The sequence below is a fragment of the Palaemon carinicauda genome, chromosome 22 (genome assembly GCF_036898095.1).
Source record: "Palaemon carinicauda isolate YSFRI2023 chromosome 22, ASM3689809v2, whole genome shotgun sequence".
Lineage (NCBI taxonomy): Eukaryota > Metazoa > Arthropoda > Malacostraca > Decapoda > Palaemonidae > Palaemon > Palaemon carinicauda.
In genome coordinates this window covers 121,042,142-121,059,641 of record NC_090746.1, presented here as the reverse complement: position 1 = coordinate 121,059,641, position 17,500 = coordinate 121,042,142, and positions in this window count along the sequence as shown.

Below are 17,500 nucleotides of genomic sequence, written 5' to 3'. Positions count from 1 at the left end.
AGTTAAAAAGCAAATCCGAATAAAAAGGAAAAAAAGATAATACGAAATGAGAGACCGTACCAGGTATGGTAGAGAAAGAGAAAAGAATGGAGAGAAAAAAACTGCGCTGGCTTAGATTAGACATAATGTGTAAAAGGGAGTTACTGTAACCAAAAAAAAATAAATAAAAAAAAACAATAAAAAAACAATTAAATATATCTAAAACGATCAGCATAGTTAAAAAGCAACATACGAATAAACAAGGAAAAAAGATAATACGAAATGAGACCGTACCAGGTATGGCAGAGAAAGAGAAAAGAATGGAGAGAGAAAAAACTGCGCTGGAGTAATTAGATTTTATTAATGAAAACAGACGCAATTGAGTTAAAAAGAGAGAGCTGGGGCCAATTAGCATAACTGAGTGGAAGGCTATTAATATTTAAATTTAATTCACATTCAAAATAGAGGAAAAAAATTAAATGGAAAACTGAATAAAACAGGCATCAGAGGATGCATGTGAACTATGTGAATAAATGAGGAAAAGTAGAATATCATGTATTTTGAGGGGATGAAAAGATAAATAAAGAAAGAAAAATATGATGGAGATGTAAATATAGAATAAGAAAATGAAATAGTAACGAGTATTGTAAAAGTCAGTGATATCCTTATAATAAAAGACTTCAATTGTTAAAGTCCCTGTTATATATATATATATATATATATGTATATATATATGTATATATATATATATATATATGTATATATATATATATATATAGTATATATATATATATAATATATACTGTATATGTATTTATATAATATATACATATATATATTATGAATATATATATATATATATTTACACAGTATACTATACGATTATTTAGGATATCGAAATTTCTTTTTATGAATGAAGATGATAAAAAATGTGGAAAAAATATAGAATGAAAAAATATGGATCATAGCTGCTAAGAAAGAATATTATCAAAAAAATTGATAATCTTAATAATCCTATTTGAAACGACACTGTATAGTAAGCGGTTGCTTATGAGTTCGAGACCCGCTCACGCTTAGTAGTTTCTATTAGTGTCTGCAGCCTCACCATCTATGTGAGCTAGGGATAGAGCTTTCGGTGGGAGCCTATACGTCTACCTGCCGAGTCATCAGCAGCCATTGTCTAGTCCTCCCTGGTCTCAGCTTGCTGAAGAGGAAGTTTGGGTACTGATCACATACATATTGTCATCATATATATATATATATATATGTATATATATGTATATATATACATATATATATACATATATACTATATATATATATATATATATTATATATGTATATATATATATATATTATATATATATATGTATATATACATATATATATGTATATATACATATATATATATATATAAATATATATATATATATATATATAAATATATATATATAAATATATATATATATATATATGTATATATACATATATATATATATATATATATTGTTAGTCTCTAGAACATTGTCCTGTTCCTTGCATCTGCCATTCATGAGGACCTTTAAATATTTAAATAAACTGAAGCGACCAGTGTAAACCGACCACTCATCCACCATCTATCTAATAATCCGACCTATTATAAACATCATCCCAAAAGCAATCAGAGATACTACCCCTTTTACCCCCACCACAAGGTTAAATTTCGAGCACATTTTGCTAAATAATTTTTAAAATTGCTCTAACAAGCTTAGTTTTTGTCCTAGAAAGGTCAGGTTGGTCTCATTCTTTGGAAAATGCCTGAAGTTTCTCGTAAAATTATCACAAATATGTGAAAATATGTAATTAACAGTGTTTTGCAAGAACGTACCGGTACGTCCTTTGGGGGTGAAAGGGGATGGATTTAACATGACATGAAGGCTCCTACCTAAGTTCAGCAAATAGAGTTAAGAGGCTTATGAATAAATAACGATTTTGCAAAGACACATAATAAAAAAATGGTTACTCGAGCCTTCAGTCACCTTCCCTGTCTCCCCATCTCCCGAACCCCCCTTCCTTCTTCGGCGTTGTCTGAACACGAGCGAGATGCAATCTCGGGGCAATGCATATTCTCTCTATCAGTGCCTTTGTTATCCTGATTCCTCTTCCCAATGGCAGAATGAGAGGAGGGGAATAGGAGGATCGTAAAATGTGTCTTAAACACGTCGCTAGGCGAAGGATTATACGAGTTTAGGAGAAGGATGGGAATTAAGACATGTTGATGATTGCTTACAAATCAGGCGGGTAAAAAAAAAAAAAAAAAATGAGTGAAGAGAGGATGTTATTGCATCCATAAACTTGATGAAGAGGATTCAGGAAAGAAGACAAGGGATTTATCGTTTAGGACATTATTAACAAAATAATAAATAGAAAAACGCTGCATGAAGGATCGATAAGAAAAAAAATAGTTTGTGGATTGAATTAGAAAGGGTACTAGTCATTTGTAAAAACACTTTTCGATTAAGAATGAAAATGAATAGTGTTGACATTATGAAATGGAAAATGAGAATAGGCGTATTATATGATATTGAGCAAGGCAAGTACTTTTTGTTATAGCTCATTAAATTAACATTTAGTATAGACGTATTAACCTCCATCATATAATATTTGCAGTACAATCAGTTTTCAATAAATTATATCTGGAATTCGAATTACCTTAGCCATGCCCAGGATACCATACATGCACATATACATACATATATACATGTAAATATCACCCACGAATGGCATTTAATACCGAATTCTATCTTGGGAATATATATCCCCCTTGATAGCTCAGTCGGTAGAGTCTTCTGCAGGCATGGTTTCCAGCCGAACAGGTGGAGGTTCGAATCTCCACTCGGCCAGAAGCTGTTACCATAGAATGAATTCCAAGTGGATATATATTCCCCAAGATAGAATTCGGTATTAAATGCCATTCGTGGGTGATATTTACATTGATTGAAATCACCTATGCTTGTGATATATGTTCACATACATACATGTAGGGCTATCTGATATAAACACCAGAATATCTTATGAGCAGAATGCAACACTGCTCCTGTCTTTGCAGAGTACGTCCCAGTGGCTGGTATGCAAAGTATAACTCTGCACAAACATTACGTTACTCCACCTCAGTGGCCTCTTCTTTGCAGAGAATGTTCCTTTGGTTAATGCCCAGCGCAGGAATTGCGGAGATAGTATGTACGTCCAGTTTAGTGACTCTTGTCTTTGCAGAAAAAGGATCCAGTAACAAATGTGTTGATCAAGGATATGTGATGGTATTAAGTTACTCCAGTTCAGTGATTACGTCATTATAGAGAGTGATTCTGTGGCTAATGTGTAGAGGAAGACTATGTGCTACTCCAATTCAACGAGCCTGTTATTGCTGAGCGTCTTCCATTGGATAATGTGTAGAGCTAGCCTGTCTATGCAAGGAACATTCCAGTGTTGATTTGCAGAACAAAGCTGTGTGCAGACATTACACTTCTCTAGTTCCGTGGCCGTGTCTTACCAGAAATTATATTTCTCCAATTCAGTGAGCCTGCTATTGCAGAAAATCTTTCAGTGACTGATTTTAGAGCAAGACTATGACCAGACATCATGTTGCTACTATTCACTAGCCTTGTCGTCGCAAAGAATGTTCCAGTGATTGATGTATCGAGCATGACTGCAGACATTATGATGGTCAAGTTCAGAGGACCTTTCTTTACAGAGCATGTTCTAGTGGCGAACATGTAACACAAGACATTATTTGGCTCCAGTTCAGTACGCTTTGCAGGTCAGTTGCTGGATTAGCTAACTCATACGGTACTATAGTCCATTTCTTTTATCGAGGCAGATTTGCACCGACTCGCAGCGGTGCCCTTTTAGCTCGGAAAATTTTCCTGATCGCTGATTGGTTAGAATTATCTCGTCAACCAATCAGCGATCAGGAAACTTTTCCGAGATAAAGGGCACCGCTGCGAGTCGGTGCAAATCTGCATCGCTGAAAGAAATTGACTATAGTTCAACATGCAATCGTCTGAGTTTAGTTTCATCTGCTTCTTTTACAATCACTAGGGATCCATTTATTATCCTTAATGTCCATCTATTGTTTGTCATTCGCATATGTCCTGCCCATATCCATTCTTTTCTTTACATGTTATTATAATATCTTCTACTTTAGTTTGCACTCGTATCAATGATACTCTTTTCCAACTCTTGGTTTTATTACCATAATCAATCTTTCCATGATTGAGTTGTAACTTGCTTATTTTCTAATGAAAACTTTTCTTTTTACAGAAAGTGGCATTTTAATTTTCCCAATCTCATTTTCTTTACAAAAAGTTCTCCATTCTATGCTTATCGTCCATCTAATTTTGCTCTCATGTCATGGGGAAACACTTACTGTCTGTCCTAAGTACGTATCTTCATTGAAAATCTCTAAAGGTTCGTCCTTAACCATCATCTGCTATTACTGTATTTCATTATATATATATATATATATATATATAAACACACATATATATATATAATATATATACACATATATATACATATGTATACATATATATACAGATCTATATATACATATATATACATATATATACACATATATATACACATATACATACATATATATATATATATACACACACATACACATATACATACATATATATATATATACATATATACACACATACATATATATATACTATATATACACACACATACATACATATATATATATATATATATACATACATATATATATATATATATTTACATATATACACACATACATATATATATATACATATATACACACACATACATATATATATATATACATATATACACACACATACATATATATATATATATATACATATATACACACACATACTATATATATATATATACATATATACACACACATACATATATATATATATATATACATATATACACACACATACATATATATATATACATATATACACACATACATATATATATACATATATACACACATATACATATATATATATATACATATATACACACACATACATATATATATACATATATACACACACATACATATATACATATAATATATATATATATATACCTATATATATATATATATATATATAAATATATATATATATATGTATATATAATATATATATATATACACACATATATACATATATACATATATGTGTGTGTGTATTTATAATGATGAACCTGTATATAATCTTATCCATATCCTTTTTTTATTATATAAGCATAAAACCCTAAAAAAAGAAGAGGAGAAACCGAGAGAAAATACTGCTCGTCTCCTTCCCAAATCGAGTCTAGCATCTTTCCTCTCTCTCTCTGTGTAACCCCAGCCCATCTCCGCCAGAATTGTTTGAGGGGATAGCATTTCATCTTTCCCTCCGAAGACGGCATTTGAAATGCTGGGACCACCGCTTCCTTCATATCCCGAGAGTGAGAGCTGACCTCAGCTATAAATTGAGTGGAACTGATCAGTAGAGAAATTACTCTTGTGAGGGGCCCCTCTCTTCGAGGCGTGTGGTTGACACCACAGGGATAACTGCATTTTCCATCTGGCTGGAGGCGATCGTCTTCATTTATCTTTGTCATATTTCGGATCAATTCAGAGACCGTGAACGGGGGTTGGGTTTGGCTTGTTCGTGTACAAGGAATTATTGGGATGATTTCAAGGATAGAAGTCAAATAACTTTTGGGAGAGGAGACACAGCAATGGACATTAGGGCACAGCAAGAGAAAATCAAGGTATTCATCGTTTTTGTTATATGGACATTTTCATTATGAACAGTTTTATATATACATTGTATCACTTTTTTAATGATATATAAAATATTGTGACTTATATTACAAACATATACACTAATGAAGTATATATATATATATATATATGTTATGGGATTCCTATTACAAACATATGAACTAACCATATATATATATATATATATATACATATATATACATATATATATATATATATATACCCTTTCTGAGTGGGAATACCTAAACGTAGTGGTGAAAGGTTTGTGTATTGTCATGATCAGCAAAACATTACTAGTCAGGATCACTCTTACTAGGTTGGTTTTGCTGGTTTAGATCAAACAAAAACATCTCAACTATCACTTCAATTCGCAGTTGCCAACGTGGTGATGAGAACAGGCCAAACCTTTTGTCGTACATTAGACTAGAAACGGGCTTATTTGTTTGTTTATATATATATATATATATATATATATATACTATATATATATATATATATATATATATATATATATATATCATTGTTATTACTAGCTAAGCTAATTCCCTAGTTGGGAAAGAAAGATGCTATAAGCCCAAGGGCTCGAACAGGGAAAAATAGCTCAGTGCGGAAAGGAAATAAGGAAATGAGGAGATCAAATTAGCAATATGGATTCTAAAAACAGTAACAACCTTATATATATATGTGTATATATGTAAATATATATATATATATATATATATATATATATATATATATATATATATATATATATATATATATATATATATATATATATATATATGTGTGCCAAGTGAGCCGTGTTTCACGGGTGACTTACAAAACTTTAGTTACAACAAGGAATAGCAGAGAGAACTTTGTAAATAACTCCTCCATCCCTCCCTGAAGGTGACAGAAAAAAAAAAAAAAAAAAAAAAACGATACCCAAAGACGATTCTTCGTTCAGGGAACACGCAGCCAAAGCTATGCATATCAAGCAGTAGCTTCATTTTGCTAGACTTTAAACAAAAATGAGAGACAAGGAAGTCTCCGTATTTTATGTCAGCTCGAGGGCTAAGTTTTTTAAGATATGAGTGCGTGTGTAATGTCTGTATTTCTAACATTCTCTCTTTCCTTTTTGAGTTTCGCTACTTGTCTCGCTCCTTTTTTTTTTTTTTTTTTTTACATTTACAAATGTTGAATATTAATGTAAATGTGAAAGGGGGACGAGTAGATGATTTAGAAGGTTTTCTTTTTAGTAGCATACAATTATGAGAAATTTTTCACCTTTGCTCCAAATATCAAATAAACAAAACTTTAGCAATAGTTTGTACTACCTACTTTTAAGCCTGAGAAGTTAAGATATGTATGTGTGTATAATGTCTGTATTTCTAACATTCTCTCTTTCCTTTTTGAGTTTCGCTACTTGTCTCGCTCCTTTTCTTTTTTTACATTTTTAAATGTTGAATATCAATGTAAATGTAAAAGGGGGACGAGTAGATGATTTAAAATGTTTTCTTCAGCTCGAGGGCTAAGTTTTTTAAGATAAGAGTGTGTGTATAATGTCTGTATTTCTAACATTCTCTCTTTTATTTTTGAGTTTCGCTACTTGTCTCGCTCCTTTTTTTTACATTTTCAAATGTTGAATATACAATGTAAAGATAAAAGGGGGACGAGTAGATGATTTAAAATGTTTTCTTCAGCTCGAGGGCTAAGTTTTTTAAGATAAGAGTGTGTGTATAATGTCTGTATTTCTAACATTCTCTCTTTCCTTTTTGAGTTTCGCTACTTGTCTCGCTCCTTTTTTTTACATTTTCAAATGTTGAATATACAATGTAAAGGTAAAAGGGGGACGAGTAGATGATTTAAAATGTTTCCTTCAGCTCGAGGGCTAAGTTTTTTAAGATATGAGAGTGTGAAAAATGTCTATATTTCTAACATTCTCTCTTTCCTTTTTGAGTTTCGCTACTTTCTAGCTTCTATTTTTTTACATTTTCAAATGTTGAATAGCAATGTAAATGTAAAAGGGGGACGAGTAGATGATTTAAAATGTTTTCTTCAGCTCGAGGGCTAAGTTTTTTAAGATATGAATGTGTGTATAATGTCTGTATTTCTAACATTCTCTCTTTCCTTTTTGAGTTCTGCTACTTGTCTCGCTCCTTTTTTTAACATTTTCAAATGTTGAATATCAATGTAAATGTAAAAGGGGGACGAGTAGATGATTTAAAATGTTTTCTTCAGCTTGAGGGTTAAGTTTTTTAAGAGATGAGTCTGAGTATAATGTCTGTATTTCTAATATTCGCTCTTTCCTTTTTGAGTTTCGCTACTTGTCTCGCTCCTTTTTTTAACATTTTCAAATGTTGAATATCAATGTAAATGTAAAAGGGGGACGAGTAGATGATTTTAAATGTTTTCTTCAGCTCGAGGGTTAAGTTTTTTAAGAGATGAGTCTGTGTATAATGTCTGTATTTCTAATATTCGCTCTTTCCTTTTTGAGTTTCGCTACTTGTCTCGCTCCTTTTTTTAACATTTTCAAATGTTGAATATCAATGTAAATGTAAAAGGGGGACGAGTAGATGATTTTAAATGTTTTCTTCAGCTCGAGGGTTAAGTTTTTTAAGAGATGAGTCTGAGTATAATGTCTGTATTTTTCTAATATTCGCTCTTTCCTTTTTGAGTTTCGCTACTTGTCTCGCTCCTTTATTTTTTACATTTTCAAATGTTGAATACCAATGTAAATGTAAAAGGAGGACGAGTAGAAGATTAAGAATGTTTTCTTTTTAGCAGCATGCAATTATGAGAAATTTTTCACCTATGATCCAATTATCAAATATACAAAACATTAACAATAGTTTGTACTACCCACCTTTAAGCCTGAAAAGTTAATATTTAGATACTTTTATTCTTTTAATTGCACTAACATAGGTAAGGAATATATGTAGCTATACTATTTAAATATGCTATTCAGAATACAAAACTTATACTGCGTAAAACATTAATATTATTTTGATACGTCGTTAAGACTGAAATTTTTTATAACAGAGTGAGAAAGCAACTTATGAAGCCATTCATCATAAACTGCCAGGCAATATATCTAATACTCAATCAATAAATCTTTTGTCAAACGTTATTTTTTTGTGTGAAAATTTTACATCTGTTTATATTGCTTTTATCAAAAAGGCACGCTAAAATCAAGTTTGGAGCAATATAGTATATTGTAGTTTTAATCTTAAGCTGTACTAGTTCTAAAAAATGCACTACTAGTATTCAGGAAATAATATCATATCTAATTAAGTTTCTGATAGGTAAAAGCATTGAGATACAAACCCTATGTTTCCCCTATCAACCCTTTTCACTTGTTTTTCCCGATCTTCAGACGGAACCCCAAAATTCAGGTCAGGTTAGTGAACATCCAATTCAAGTTCATACACTCAACTAAAGTCACTACTAGTAATCAGGAAATAATATATCTAATTAAGTTTCTGATAGGTACAAGCATTGAGATACAAACCCTATGTTTCCCCTGTCCACCCTTTTCACTTGTTTTTCTTTATCTTCAGGCGGAACCAATCGGGACCCCAAAATTTAGGTCAAGTTAGTGAACATCCAATTCAAGTTCATACACTCAACTAAAGTCACTACTAGTAATCAGGAAATAATATATCTAATTAAGTTTCTGATAGGTAAAAGCATCGAGATACAAACCCCATGTTTCCCCTGATCTTTAAGCGGAACCTCAAAATTTAGGTCAGGTTAGTGAACATCCAATTCAAGTTCATACACTCAACTAAAGTCACTACTAGTAATCAGGAAATAATATCATATCTAATCGAGTTTCTGATAGGTAAAAGCATTGAGATACAAACCCCATGTTTCCCCTGTCCACCCTTTCCACTTGTTTTTCCTGATCTTCAGGCGGAACCCAAAAATTTAGGTCAGGTTAGTGAACATCCAATTCAAGTTCATACACTCAACTAAAGTCACTACTAGTAATCAGGAAATAATAAATCTAATCAAGTTTCTGATAGGTGAAAGCATTGATATACAAACCGCATGTTTCCCCTGTCAACCATTTTCACTTGTTTTTCCTGATCTTCAGACGGAACCCCAAAATTTAGGTCAAGTTAGTGAACATCCAATTCAAGTTCATACACTCAACTAAAGTCACTACTAGTAATCAGGAAATAATATGTCTAATCAAGTTTATAATAGGTAAAAGCATTGAGATACAAACCCCATGTTTCCCCTGTCAACCATTTTCACTTGTTTTTCCTGATCTTCAGACGGAACCCCAAAATTTAGGTCAGGTTAGTGAACATCCAATTCAAGTTCATACACTCAACTAAAGTCTCTTTAAACTTTTTCTTCGTCGAAGAGAAGATAAGACTCAATAACTTAATATTTAAGTTAATGATTATTGATTATTATTTTGAATAAAAGTCAAAGGAACGAGACATGACAAGTGGAAATTATCATGAAATTAAGAAATATATGAATCTCTTGTATAGTATTTTGGGAACTAATGATTAGGAATTAAATCTAAAAAAAACGATGAATAGGTAATTATTTCTAATCTCAATATTATATAAATGTTGGTGAGAAATATTCATGTGTCACAAACTAATTATTTGTAATCTCAATATTATATAAATGTTGGTGAGAAATATTCATATGTCACAAACTAATTATTTCCAATCTCAATATTATATAAATGTTGGTGAGAAATATTCATGTGTCACAAACTAATTATTTCTAATCTCAATATTATATAAATGTTGGTGAGAAATATTCATGTGTCAAACTAATTATTTCTAATCTCAATATTATATAAATGTTAGTGAGAAATATTCATGTGTCACAAACTAATTATTTCTAATCTCAATATTATATAAAAGTTGGTGAGAAATATTCATGTGTCACAAACTAATTATTTCTAATCTCAATATTATATCAACGTTGGTGAGAAATATTCATGTGTCACAGACTAAATATTTCTAATCTCAGTATTATATAAATGTTGGTGAGAAATATTCATGTGTCACAAACTAATTATTTCTAATCTCAATATTATATAAATGTTGGTGAGAAATATTCATGTGTCACAAACTAACTCTTGGACGTTCCTCGTAAGAGGGTATCCTCTCCTAACTACTCTTATAGTCATCATTGTTAATGCTAATAATATAAACTTGCATCATAACATCCCATCCATTCAGTACACATGATTAAAATATGGTAAATTTCCTATTCATCTGCTTCATATTATCCCAACCACTCTGTTAATAATGAATTTAAGCCTGAAATCTGGTCGTTAAAACGACAGAACCTGTAATGAGTTTGACTGGTATATTGTATTTGGAGGCAAAAGTGTTCATTGTTTGATTAACTTGATTAATAATATAAATTTAGCGCATGAAATTTTCAATACACATATCTGGTCTATATATTCCCCCCTCTCTCTCTTCATGTATATATATATATATATATATATATATATATATATATATATATATATATATATATATATATATATATAAACACATATGTATATATACATATATATATATATATACATAATGTAAAAGACTAATATATATATATATATATATATATATATATATATATATATATATATATATATATACAATGTAAAAGACTGTATATATATGCCTGCATATTTTTACATACTGGTGAATACATATTTTCCTTCTACCTTCAACAATTAGAATTTCACGGCACTTTGATTCAATCTAAAACTTTTGCAAAATCTTTTATTATATTGATTATGACTGTTTAGTCCTTGATCTGGGAGAAAGGATATGATAATTCATATGTTAAACACATCTTGGGTTTCCTTCGTTCTTTTTAGAATTAAAGAAACTAGATTGAACCACTATCTTCTCTTAATGTCTCTTTTTTATCTTGATTTCCCCATTTTTATTACTTTGAATTATAGGCAGTAAATGAATATCCACTTTGCTTTTCTTCAAAAGTTTAAACTTACAGTAAATGTTTTTATGTTGAACAGGCTGACATAAGTCTTTGAATGGTTTATATATTAGATATGTGCTTTAATGGTTTTAGTGTTTTTAAAATATTTTATTTCAATTGTTCATTACTTGCTATAAAGTTTATTTATATCCTTATTTCCTTGACGCACTGGGCTATATTTTCCTGTTGGAGCCATTGGGCTTATAGTATCTTGCTTATCCAACTAGGGTTGTAGCTTAGCTAGTAATGATAATAATAATAATAATAATAATAATAATAATAATAATAATAATAATAATAATAATAATGATGATGATGATGATGATGATATGGTTTGCCACCAATTATAATCAAACCCTTTTAATCTAGCAGGGATTGTTTTGATTAGTAGCAGAGATAATTAAACGAACCCATATACCAGTATCAATATATATACATATATAAAAATAATTATATGTATATATATACATATATCTATCTATCTATATATATATATATATACATTTTATATATATATATATATATATATATATACATTATATATATATACACATTATATATATATATATATATATATATATATATATATATATATATACACATATATATATATACACACACACACACATATATATATATATATATATATATATATATATATATATATATATATATATATATATATATATATATACATGTGTGTGTGTTGATAAATGTTCGATTCCTCTCATGCTTATCATTCACCCGATGTTAAAACCACGGAAAAAATGCCTTTTCTCCCAATATCTACATAACCTCTGACCCTAACTAAACATACCTCTCGTTTCCCGACAATCGAGACCCCCCCCCCCCCGCCGCGTCACTGACGTCGTAGTCGTCTGTAAATTTCCCCCGAGTGACAGTAGGGTTGCCAGTTTGGCCTTTTTTAGGCCAAAAAACCCTCAAATTTGGATCTTTTTTATTGGGTGGCCTTTAGTAACATGAAAAATGGTGAGCCTTAAATACCATTATTTTACCTTTTTAAAGCTTCTGTTGATAAGAAGTTGGCCTTTTCTCATTTAGGGTTGTAGCTTAGCAAGTAATGAAAATACTAATAGAAAACCTGGCAACCCTGTCACTCACTGCGTCGGGTGGAAATAATCTCCTTGGCTGGTGCAGCCAAGAGGCGGAGTTAGGTAATGAAGCCAATACACCTGGTCGTGTAAACGTATGCTTTCATAAGGTTACAGTGTTGCGAGTTGAGTTATACTTAAGCTCTCTTTAATGGTTTGACTTTGTGATTACGTTATGCGTATGGGGGGATTTGGGTCACAGTCTTGCTTTGGGGGAGTTTTTGTTATGGGATAGTGTTTTATTTTTATTGTTTTATGAGTAAATGATATGATAAATGCAAAAGGACATGCGTGAATGTATTATATCAAAAAGGAAATTTGTAGGCAATTTAGAGACAATTTGAGTGGTCCGTTTTGGTGGGAATTTTATAATAATGATAATAATAATGATAATGATAATAATAATAATGATAATAATAATAGAAGGAAATAAATAATAATGACAAAAATTTTCTATCTTATGAACCTGATATCCCGCTTCGGTCAGAATTTTATAATAATAATAATAATAATAATAATAATAATAATAATAATAATAATAATAATGATAAAAATTTTCTATCTTAAGAACCTAAGATTTTGCTTTTGGCAGAATTTTATAATAATAATAATAATAATAATAATAATAATAATAATAATAATAATAATAATAATAATGATAAAAATTTTCTATCTTAAGAACCTAAGATTTTGCTTTTGGCAGAATTTTATAATAATAATAATAATAATAATAATAATAATAATAATAATAATAATAATAATAGTACTAATAATAATAATAATAATAATACTAATAGTACTAATAATAATAGTAATAATAATAAAGTTATAATAATAATAATAATAATAATAATAATAAATATTTTCTATCTGTTGAACCTATTTTGAATATATTAACAATAGGTTATTTACTCAAACCTCAAACTTCCATATAGAAATAAAATGTTAGACAGACATATTAATATCGGACGAACTGTTCACACTAAATATTCAATTTATGAAGTAAGGGATGAATACGTTGAAGCGAATAAGAAAATAGATAAAAAATAATATTAAGTCAAATGACAAATATTAATATCAACCAAATATTGAATATTGTACCATCAGCTTTGAACAAAATGGAAGAGATGAGGTCTGAGTTCAGAGAGTACAGCAAGGTTTCAGCTCAACCAAACGGGGACATTGAAGAACGAGGCTCAGAAATTAAGAATACGACGGTGTTACTATATTGAATTGTAAATTTTTGCTTATAATAATAATAATAATAATAATAATAATAATAATAATAATAATAATAATAATAATAATAAAAATAATAATAATAATAATAATTATGATAATAATAATAATAATGATAAAAATAATAGTAAAAATAATAATAATAATAATAATAATAATAATTATTATACTAATAATAATAATAATAATAATAATAATAATAATAATAATAATAATATTAATAGTATCAATAATAATAATAATAATAATAATAATAATAATAATAATAATAATAATAATAATAATAATATCTTAATCATGAAAATAAATGTAAAAATGGTGATAGCACTAACAGAAACAATGATATATTAACATATAACGTATTGGAACTATTCGATAATCATATCTGTTACACATAAAACATGCATTTGAAATACCATGTTATGGTTTTTATTGATATGCATAACTAAATTTTAAATATCCTGGTTATGTTTTTCAAGATATGTAATACTTATATTTTTCAAATCTTGTCTTTTTATCTTTATATCTTGTAAAACAGGATATAGAGATAAAAAGACAAGATATGAATAATATAAGTATTACATATCTTTTAAAACATAACTAGGAAATTACAAATTTGGTTATGGAATTAATATCAGTTATAGCCCCCTGCTAGATATAAAAGGTTATCACTATTATCACTAAGTATATCATTGGCATTATAATCACAATTATTTTTATTACTACCATTATCATTATATATGCATAAAACATTTATCAGATCATCAGTATCTTACTGCAAAGTAACATCAAAGGATTAAAAAAAATAGAAAATGTTGTTTATCATTGACATTATCATCACAATTATTTTTATTATTACCATCATCATTATATATGCATAAAGCATTTGTCAGAGCCTCAGAATATTACTTCAAAGTAACATCAAAGGATTTAAAAAAAATAAAAAAAAGGACTTTCATCATAAGATCAGATAGAAAATGTTGTTTATCATTGGCATTATCATCACAATTAATTTCATTATTACCATCATCATTATATATGCATAAAACATTTATCAGATCCTCAGCATCTTACTGCAAAGTAACATCAAAGGATATAAAAAAAAAGACATATCATAAGATCAGAAAGAAAATGTTGTTTATCATTGGCATTATCATCACAATTATTTTTATTATTACCATCATCATTATATATGCATAAAACATTTATCAGAGCCTCAGCATCTTACTGTAAAAAAAAAAAAAAAAAAAAAAAAAAAAAAAAAACTTGTCATTGGATTAGAAAGAAAATGTTTATGAATGGAATTATCATCACAATTAATCATTTTTCATTATCATCATCGTCATTATATATGCATAAAGCACTTGTCAGATCCTCAGAATCTTACTAAAAAGCAATACCAAAGGATGAAAAAAAAAAAAACTCATCATAAGATCAGATAGAAAATATTGTTTATCATTAACATTACCATCACAATTGTTTTTATTATTACCATCATCATTATATATGCATAAAACATTTATCAGATCCCCAGCATCTTACTTCAAAGTAACATCAAAGGATTAAAAAAAAAAAAAATTTCATCATAAGATCAAATAGAAAATGTTGTTTAACATTGGCATTATCATCACAATTATTTTCATTATTACCATCATCATTATATATGCATAAAACATTTATCAGAGCCTCAGCATCTTACTGCGAAGTCACATCAAAGGACTTAAAAAAAAAAAAAAAAAAAAAAAAAAAAAAAAAGGATTCATAAGATCAGAGAGAAAATTTTTATCATTGGCATTATCATCAATTATTTTTATTATTACCATCATCATCTAAATGCATAAAACATTTATCAGATCCTCAGCATCTACTGCAAAGTAACATCAAAGGATTAAAAAAAAAAAAAAAAAAAAAAAAAAAAAAAAGACTTTCATCATAAGATCAGATAGGAAATGTTGTTTATCATTGACATTATCATCACAATTATTTTCATTATTACCATCATCATTATATATGCATAAAACATTTATCAGATCCTCAGCATCTTACTGCAAAGTAACATCAAAGGATTAAAAAAGAAAAAAAAAGAAGACTCACATCATAAGATCAGAAAGAAAATGTTTATCATTGGCATTATCATCATATTTATTTTCATTATTACCATCATCTAAATGCATAAAACATTTATCAGATCCTCAGCATCTTACTGCGAAGTAACGTCAAAGGATTAAAAAAAAAAAAAAAAAAAAAAAAAAAAAAAAAGACTCGTCATTTGATTAGAAAGAAAATGTTTATGAATGGCATTATCATCACAATTAGTTATTTTTCATTATTATCATCGTCATTATAGATGCATAAAGCATTTGTCAGATCCTCAGAATCTTACTGAAAAGTAATATCAAAGGATTATAAAGAAAAAAAACTATCATAAGATCAGAAAGAAAATGTTGTTTATCATTGACATTATTATTATTACCATCATCATTATATATGCATAAAACATTTATCAGATCCTCAGCATCTTACTGCAAAGTAACATCAAAGGATTAAAAAAAAAAAAGACTCACATCATAAGATCAGAAAGAAAATGTTAGAAATAAAAAAAAGGTAACTTCTTTTCCTAAGGAGATGGGTTGCTAATTCCATTAGGACACCGGCGAGAGACCTCCGCCATTATTGAATCTCGCGCTAACTACATTATTCGCTTCATGGCTTTGGTTATTTAGTTGAAGACGTTCGGACGGGGACAGGGATTTGGGGTGGGGCGGGTGGGGGGGGAGTTTGCTATGGAGGATTAGGCTCTCCCTTGAAAGTGGTGGGATGGAAGAGAGGGTAGGAAGGGGAAAAAGAGGATAGTGAAGGAGGAGAGGATGAAAGGTCATTAAATACTAAACTTGGGAATGTTGGAGTTACTGATTTTCACACACCGTACTTTCATTCTATAAGATTAACAATTTGTTATTTTGATTATGAATTACTTATTTTTTTTTTTTGTGTGTACGTAGGTTTAATATAATCAATACTTTAACATATATTAATGATTGTATGATATAAGAAAGCATGCAAATTTGTATATTTGTAACACAATGTTGAAAGATCTGTGCCAAGTGTCATAAATACCATCAATTTCTATGATGTATCAACCCCAACAGTTGAAAGTTCAGTGCCACTTATCATAAATACGACAAATCTACTCGTATAAGATGTATCAACTTTAACAGTTGAAATGTATGTTTATTTGTTATAAATACAATTAATTTAAAAAGTACCAACCCTGCTCCTGCCTGCTGAGCATAGTTTCGACACTATCGTTGACACAAAATCCATGAACTTAGGCCTTTGTTTGAATGGTGGCAGTGAATGTCCCATTAGATACAAGACCT